Raw genomic sequence first — 7,822 nt, forward strand, 5'->3', positions numbered from 1 at the left:
GTTGTAAGGAGAGACAGGTCTTTAGAGAGGGACATCATGCTGGGTAGAGTAGGGGGACAGCGCAGGAGGGGAAGACCCTCTATGCGGTGGATTGATTCAGTGACTGGGGTACTCCGGATAGGTGTGTCAGGGGCAATGAGATTGGCACAGGATAGAGCAGGGTTTAGAGCTGTTGTACATAGGGTCGCTATGAGTCGCAAACGACTCGATGGCACATAACTACAACAACAATACAAATATCTATAAATCTATATCTATATCATCTATATCTTGATTTATTTTTGGCAGTTCATGGTATATATTCAGGAGCTCTGGTGGCCTAGTGGTAAGGAGTTATGCCGTCAGCCCAAAGGTATTCAAATCCACCAGCTGCTCCAAGGAAGAAAGATGGACAGCCTTCTCCCATGCCATTAACTGCCTCTGAAAACCCACTGGAGAGTCATCTATGAGTTGTTTCTTACTCAACAGTAGTTAATGATAACAATAACATGGTATATTTAGTGTTTTTAGCCAACACTGTAAGGAGCTTAACTGCCAACCCAAAGACACACAATTTTAATCCACCAGTTGCTCAATGGGAGAAAGATGGATGGTCTCAGCTCATGCAATCTCTGAAAACCCACTAGAGGGACAACAATGAGTCATTTCCATTTTAGCATTACATAAGAACAGTGTAATTCAAAGGGAGCTCTGGTGGCCGAGTGGCAAGAAGGTGCACTGCAGTCCTGAAGGCGTGCTGTGCTGGAGAAGGAGGGACAATCTCCTCCTGTGTCAGTAGCATCTGATTCGACGGTACACAAAAAGAAAGAAAGAAAGAAAGAAAGGAAGGAAGGAAGGAAGGAAGGAAATAAAGTTATAGGAATGATCGTGTAAAACACAGTGAAGAAATGTGTGAAACACAATGTATAAGGATTCTGTATGCAAACTGATATAAAAATAAAATACTTTTTAAAAAAGAACAAATAATTCAAAGGCATCAGTTCTTCTGTTTTCCTTATTCCTTGCCCAGCTTTCCATGTATATATTGCTATTGCTATTGACTCTGTCGTGTCAGCACCGACCCATAACTGACCCTCTGTTGGGTTTTCTGAGGCAATTAATCACACAATAGGAGATTGCCCATCCTTCTCCCACAGAGCAGCTGGTGGATTCAAACTGTGTGCCTTCAGGACTGCAGTGCAACTTCTTGCCACTCGGCCACCAGAGCTCCCTTTCCATGTATACAAAGCAATTTTTTAAAAAATTTGATTGCCTTAGTCTTCAAAGTGACATCTTCTTTTCTTTAATACTTTGTCTGCTGTTAAGAGGAATCACAGTAGAAAATCCTGGATAGTGTGCGAGAGAAATGTAGAACGAAACTCAAAATCATAAAAATGGCTGTGGTCTTAGTCCACTTTTGAGTCTACAATTAAGTTCACCCCTTTGGTTCACCTTTCATCCAAACAAGAAACATGCCTAGGAGGTAAAAAGTAATACCAGGGAGGTACTTAATTCTTAGAACAATCAACTATGCATGATCAGGACATTTATCTAGAAACAAAGCTCATAAAGCAGAAAATGAAGACTAGGATTAATGAAAATTACAGAGAGAAAGTACTATTATAGTGTAGGTATTTATAATTAATGTCATGAAATATGTCTGAATAGTTGAATAGAAAACCAATTTGCTCTGTAAACTTTCACTCAAATCACAATTTAAATGAACAAATAAGTAAATAGTGGTCCATTGTACCATATTTATCCAATGCAGTACATTGTGTGATTTTTGACTGTTGGGTCCGTGAGTGTGGATTGTGTCTCCAAGTAAAATGAAATGTTTAATGTCTTCAATTTTTTTCTCCACTTATCATGATGTTGCTTATTAGTCCAGTTAGAAGAATTTTGTTTCCTTTCTACTGAGGTGTAATCTATTCTGCATGCTTTAATCTTTGGTCTCCACCTTCATCAGTAAGTACTTCAAGCCTTTGTTTGAGCAAGCAAGATTATATCACCTGAATATTAGAGTTTATTAAAGAATCATCTCCAATCCTGATGCCACATTCTTCTCCATATAGTCTAGTTTCTCAGGTTATTTATTCAGCACATATATTGAATACGTTTGGTAGAAGGATACACTCTGATGATATACTCTTTCATGATTTTAAATCATGTACTTTCCCTTTGTTTTGTTCAGAGAACTACATCTTGATCTGCAACTGTCTCTTGATCTGTTTACAGACACTGCTTGAGGACAATTAAGCATTTTCAGTTCCCATTTTTCAGTGTTATCCATAATATGTTATTATTCACACAGTTTTATTCCTTTGAATAATCAACAAAAGGTAAACATTCTATTACTCTCTGCTTTCAGCCAACATCCATGTGACATCAGCAGTTATATACCTCATTCCACTTGAGTTTCTGGAAATTCCCTACTGATATATTGCTGAAACCATTTTTTTTTAACATTGGCCCAAAGCCATCCTGCCTCTTCAGGCACTTTATTAGCTCAGACACCTCGCGTTACAGTAGGCACCCACTGCCCTTGCCACCCCCCTGCAGTCCTGGCAGCTGGCTGGGCCATCCTCCAGTCCATGGGGCTCCAAGTTCCTGGTCAGACCCACACTCAGTTGTGGTGGGACTCTTCCTCAGCCTCAGGAAGCCACTTGAAGAAGCCTGTGACAGATTTGAGAAACACATGCTTGACCTGCTCTTCAGCGGGGTCCTTACTGCTCTCCCAGCTGTAGAAGGCCTCCTCTTTGACCACGTCCTCATCGTTCAATGCACTAAGGAAGCAGGTTGGCAGACTGTCCTAAGGTCACAGGGAGGGCCTGGAGTGCATAGAGCACCTGGAGTGCCTTCCTTCAGCTCATCACACAGGTATTTCTGTAGCGTTTTCGCTGGTGCTTTCAGCATTCAACATCCACTCGGAGGGGATTCTCAAAGATAATTGCAGAATAGCAGACAGTTGTCATGAGGGCTCGAACTAATGTGTTGGAGGCTACCTGCTGCTCAGATTAGCCTGGATCCACTGGCACACTGACTCATCACTGCTGTCCTCCTTCAGCAGTTTCTCCAGCTGCACCACCAAGAGGAGAGCCATCTGACTGGGGGCCTCTGGACACTTCTCCCAGGGTGATGAATGCACTGACGTCCTGACCTTCAGGGAGAAACTCATTCCAGTTGAGCCCAGCCTCTTGCCACAACATCCCCACCTTTGGGGGGCCCATGCGTTTGCATAGAAGCCCCAGGATCTCCAGTAACAGAGAAGCAGCTTTGCCCAGGGGTTTCAGAGGCTTTGTAATCTCCCGGAACAGCTCTCCCAGGGGCACGCCGCCTTCCTGCAGGATGGGTTTTATCAGCTGTGCCAGGTAGAGCCACACATGCAGGATGTCAATTTCCATGTCCTCCACCAAGTCCAGGATTTCATGTAGCCCTTGGTAGTACTGAGCAGAGGAGAGGTGCCCAGCACTAAGCAGCTGGTGCAGCAGCCGCCCCATCTGCTCCCGAGCGACAGCACTGCACTCCAGGGTGGACTCGATGCCGCATCGAACAAAGATGAACAGCAAGGAGGGTGATGTCAGTTCCTGCACACATTGTACTGCTTCCTTCATGTCATTAAAGTGAAGGTACTCTTCAGTGATGGCCTTGGATTTCTTCTCCAGCTCCTCCTCTGAGAGTGCGGCCTTTGGAGGGCTCACTGGTGGCCAGGTGGCTTCTCGCTTTACAGTGTCTCACCCACAGTCCTGCTCCTCCATGAGGCTGGCTGTCTTGAGCAGTCCCTCGGGCTGGGTGGACCTGTCTCTACTTCGCTCCTCCACGTCCTTGCTGAAGCTCTGCTTGGCGGCAGGAGCCCGTGCGCCATGGAGCTGGTCCTTTCTGTCATCTCCTCGTTCACTCTGCTCCAGGCAGTCCCCTCGGTCGACAGCTTTCTCTCCTCATTCCCTGCTCAAGCTACTCCTCTGTACCACATGCCTTTTAGCTGTGCTTTCTGTGGGTACTGGTTGCTGAAGGGCTGAGAAGCAACTGAAAGTACTAGTAGCTGGATGAGCACCTTCTAATGCTGCATCTGAGGGTTTGGCTCCTGAGCCTCCGTTGCTGCCTTTGCCCCAGCTCAGTTGCCCTCCCGGTGCGAAGAGCAGATTGTTTGAATCCACAGAGCCAGGCTTTGTGATCTTGGTGAGACGTGAAGTGTCAATGAGTCGGCTGCCCTTGCTGATAGGGACTGTGTTCCAGCCACTATCGTCCACAAGTGGAAGACCAAGGCCGATGGATGGGCCTGGAGGGCCACCCTGTCGCTTGTCACTGCCCTTTGCCATGAGCTGCTGCACTTTGATGTGCTCCCGATGTTCTTCCATCTCAGCTTCCTTGTGGATTTGGTACCCAATTGGTACCAAATTGCTCCATCACAGATTCAGCACGTCTTGCAGAATAAAGCGAATTCTGAAAGATGTCTTCTTTTCCGCAATGATTTTTTTTTCCATTTGGTGAAAATACTGATCCTTTAGCGGCTTGGCTTTCTCAAAATCCAGGTCTTTGCCAATGGTGGTCAGCAGACGGCACAGGCGCTCGAGAGACTCTTCATCGTGGTTCTTAAGCAGTTTAACTACACAGTCATGCATTATCGGCTCGGTTAACATCTTCAGCTTAAACAACTCCCCAATGAACTTGATATTCCCAAGAGAGCGCCGCCGGGCTTTATCTCGAGCCTTTTTGGCCATAGCGGCCTCATCCATTTCCTTCTGCTTCTTCTCTAAAACCTCATCATCATCTTTGTCTTTCTCAAACTCCTTCTGACATCGATTCAACAACAGTTTTCGGAAGTTCACAGTTTTCGTTGGCTCTTCTGTAGTGGGTACTTTCAGTGCCATGAGGCAGCGGCACATGTTGGCATAGGCCACAGAGAAGTTGGGCTCTGAAATGGCCTTCTCGAAGATGAGGTCGATGACCCCTTTGAGGCGCTCCTCGGTGTCTATGGCCAGCTGCGTCACTTGTTGCATCAGCTGCTTGAACATCTGGGGTGTCAGCTTATTCATGATGGATCACACCCTGCGGAACAGATCTCGGGTTTTCTTCCATCCGCATCCTCTTCTCCTCGGTCCTTGTCAGCCACTGTCCGGTTGCTGCTGGGTTTCCAGGCCTTCTCGGTTTTGTTCAGTTTTATGTCTTCAGTCATTAACACTGAGTCGGTGATCTTGCATGGTTCCTTTCGGGGACCCTGTTGAGAGTGTCAGGGTCCCAAGCCAGTCTGTGGCCCTTGGGGTATCTCCCTACCTGGCCTACCCCTTGGGAGCCCAAGGCTGCTAAGGGCTAGTCTGCCAAGGTTGGCAAAGGATGGAGTGAAGTCTGGGCCTCAATTTATGCTCTGTAACCTGGCAGGATCCAGCAGCCCCAATGGTGTTTTATTGGCCTTCTCCAACACCACATCAGTGATACAGGGCAAGCCCTCTGGCTTCTGCAGACTGGCAAAGACGAACTGAAAGCCAAGCAGGAACTCCCGATCATAGGGCTTTTTCTCCTCCACATTTAGAGGCTTCCAGTGATCTGACTTATATGCCTGCTCTGCAGGCTGGATATTCTCGGTATTACGCATTTTGTCTTCCTTTGAGTCCCAAATCTCATGTGCTTCCTCAGGCCATGGGGCCACCCGGCCGCTCTCAGTTTCTGGGCCTCGATTGTTGACTACAGGGAGTTCACGTTCTACCTCTGGTACTCCCGGGTTCACCTTGAAGGCATCCAGAAGATCTCCCACAATCTCTTTCTTATTTAGCTCCCTAATTTTCCTTCTCTTCTTTGGCACAGACACCACCACTTGGGTGGCTGCTATCGCCTCCAGATTTTGGGACAGGAAGCCTGGGGCAGGGGTGCTTTCTTGGGAAGGTAGTTTCTCTCCCTTCTCACCCTCAGAATCTCTTTCTCCTCCTTCATCCTCGTCCTCCATATCCTCCTCCTGAGCAAGGGAAGTTCCTGGAGGTTCTGTTGCTGGAGTGGTGGGGAGGCCCATGGGGGGAGCTGCTGACCCCGTGGCCTCCTGGGTCTGCTCCTTTGGTGTACTGATGGGGCTTATGTCCACAGGTGGTGGTGAAAGGGACTTCATGAAGTAGTTCCTCGGGTTGGGCAGTAAGAGCAATGGGCATGGAGGGTTCAGAAAGACAAGCTGGAGGAGACAGAGATGCAAGCTCCATGTTAGGCTCCACCTCTGGTTCCAGATGCTCAGGGGCAAGTACACCACTGGATTCATGGAGAGGATGTACGAGTAGGAGGAACCTGGTGAGGACTGGAAGGGAACTCAGATTCTGGAAGTGGCTTGCTAAGTGTCACTTCTACCTCCAGTATGGGTTCAGAGAGGGCAGTGGGTTCTGGTGAGAGGCAATATGGCTCTCCAGTTTCATGGGGCATGGGGGTTGACTCTTTCACAGACATCTGTATTGTCCTTGTTGTCATAGTGTTCCCAGGAATAGAAAGGACTTCAAGATTAGGCTCAGGCCCTGGTTCCAAGGTTGGAGGTTATGATGGAGTTAGAGAAAGTTATGAAGGCTGAGATTCGGAAGGGCTGTGCTCTGGGACAAGTAGCCCAGGTCGACCACCAATGATCGCTCGCTGTGACCGGTCATTTGGCTGGACAATGACAGAAACCTGATGTGTCTCTCCATTAGTTTGAGGCTGCAGACCACCTCCAACCTGAGGAGGGGTGGGGGTGGAGAAGCTATAGGCCCCAGACATAATCTCCTCTGTGATATCCTTTCCTCCTTGATTTGGATATCAAATTTGGATTATCTTTCATTCTCTTGGGCGCAATTGGATGTGGCTGGTTCATTAAAACTTGGGCTGATCCCACACCAATAGGAAACTGCTGCATGCCTTGGGCAGGGTAGTAGGTGCCTGCTAGGGAGTAAAGTGGCAATGTCGTGATCTCTCTAATTGCTTTTGGGGGTCTCCCATTTCTCTTCTTCATCTCTGAGTGAGGTTTAGATTCAATAGATTCCCAATCTTGTAGGAAACTCAGCACTTCCTGGTGGCTCTGACCTTGCATTAAGGAGTCTGAGGGCTTCTCTGTTCCCATAAGCTTGTTTTCCTCCTTTGCTTCCTTGGGATGGCTGGTACTTTTCACTGTTGTGTCACTTTCTTCATTTCCTTGTCTTCACTTTTTTCCCTGTTGCAACCACAACCTAGGTCAGGCAGGGCAGATCTCTGAGACTTCTGGTCTGTAAGAGATAGAAAGATATGTCTTCTCCTCAGTGCTACCTCCAATCTCTGAATGCTGAAACCATTTTTACATTTTACATGTGATAGCAATGATTTTTTTCTAATAACTTCCACATTATGTTGAATGACCTTTCTTTGGAATGAGCACAAATACAGATCTCTTCCAGTTGCTGGTCAGGTAGCTTGTCTCCCAAACTTTATGGCACAGACAAGTGAGCACTTCCATCTGTTTGTTGAAACTTCTCCATTAGTATCCTGCAAATTCCTGGAGCCTTGGTTGAGTATTTTTTTATTCAATGTCTTTAATACAGCCTTGACTTCCCCCTTTAATTCTATGTACTTCCTCCTTTGCTTCTCTTGAAAATGGTTACGTGTCAACCAATTCTTTTTGGTACAGTGACCGTGTATTCCTTCTGTCTTTTTTTTTTCTTCCCCTGTATCATTAGCATGTTGAAACTCGAGGCTTAATTTTTTTTTTTTTTCATTTCTTTCAACTGCAATAGTGTCCAGTCTAGTGATAAGGAGTTGCGCTGCCAACACAAAGATAGGCAGTTCTAGTCCACCAGCTGCACAGTGGGGAAAAAGATGGGCAAACTCCTCCCAGGGGATATATGTTGTTGTTGTTGTTGTTGTTGTT

At 46.7% G+C, this 7,822-nt stretch overlaps 1 protein-coding gene and 1 pseudogene across 1 annotated transcript in view; one reads left to right on the top strand and one right to left on the bottom strand.

Annotated features, from left to right (window-relative positions):
• Positions 1 to 7,822, top strand: part of SIMC1 (SUMO-interacting motifs containing 1) — an 85,034-nt gene that overhangs the window by 34,834 nt on the left and 42,378 nt on the right. The window lies entirely within an intron of this gene.
• Positions 2,606 to 6,859, bottom strand: LOC102845936 (annotated as a pseudogene).

This window comes from Elephantulus edwardii, unplaced genomic scaffold, assembly GCF_000299155.1.
Source record: "Elephantulus edwardii isolate Elephantulus edwardi_28Jun2011 unplaced genomic scaffold, EleEdw1.0 scaffold00033, whole genome shotgun sequence".
Taxonomy (NCBI): domain Eukaryota; kingdom Metazoa; phylum Chordata; class Mammalia; order Macroscelidea; family Macroscelididae; genus Elephantulus; species Elephantulus edwardii.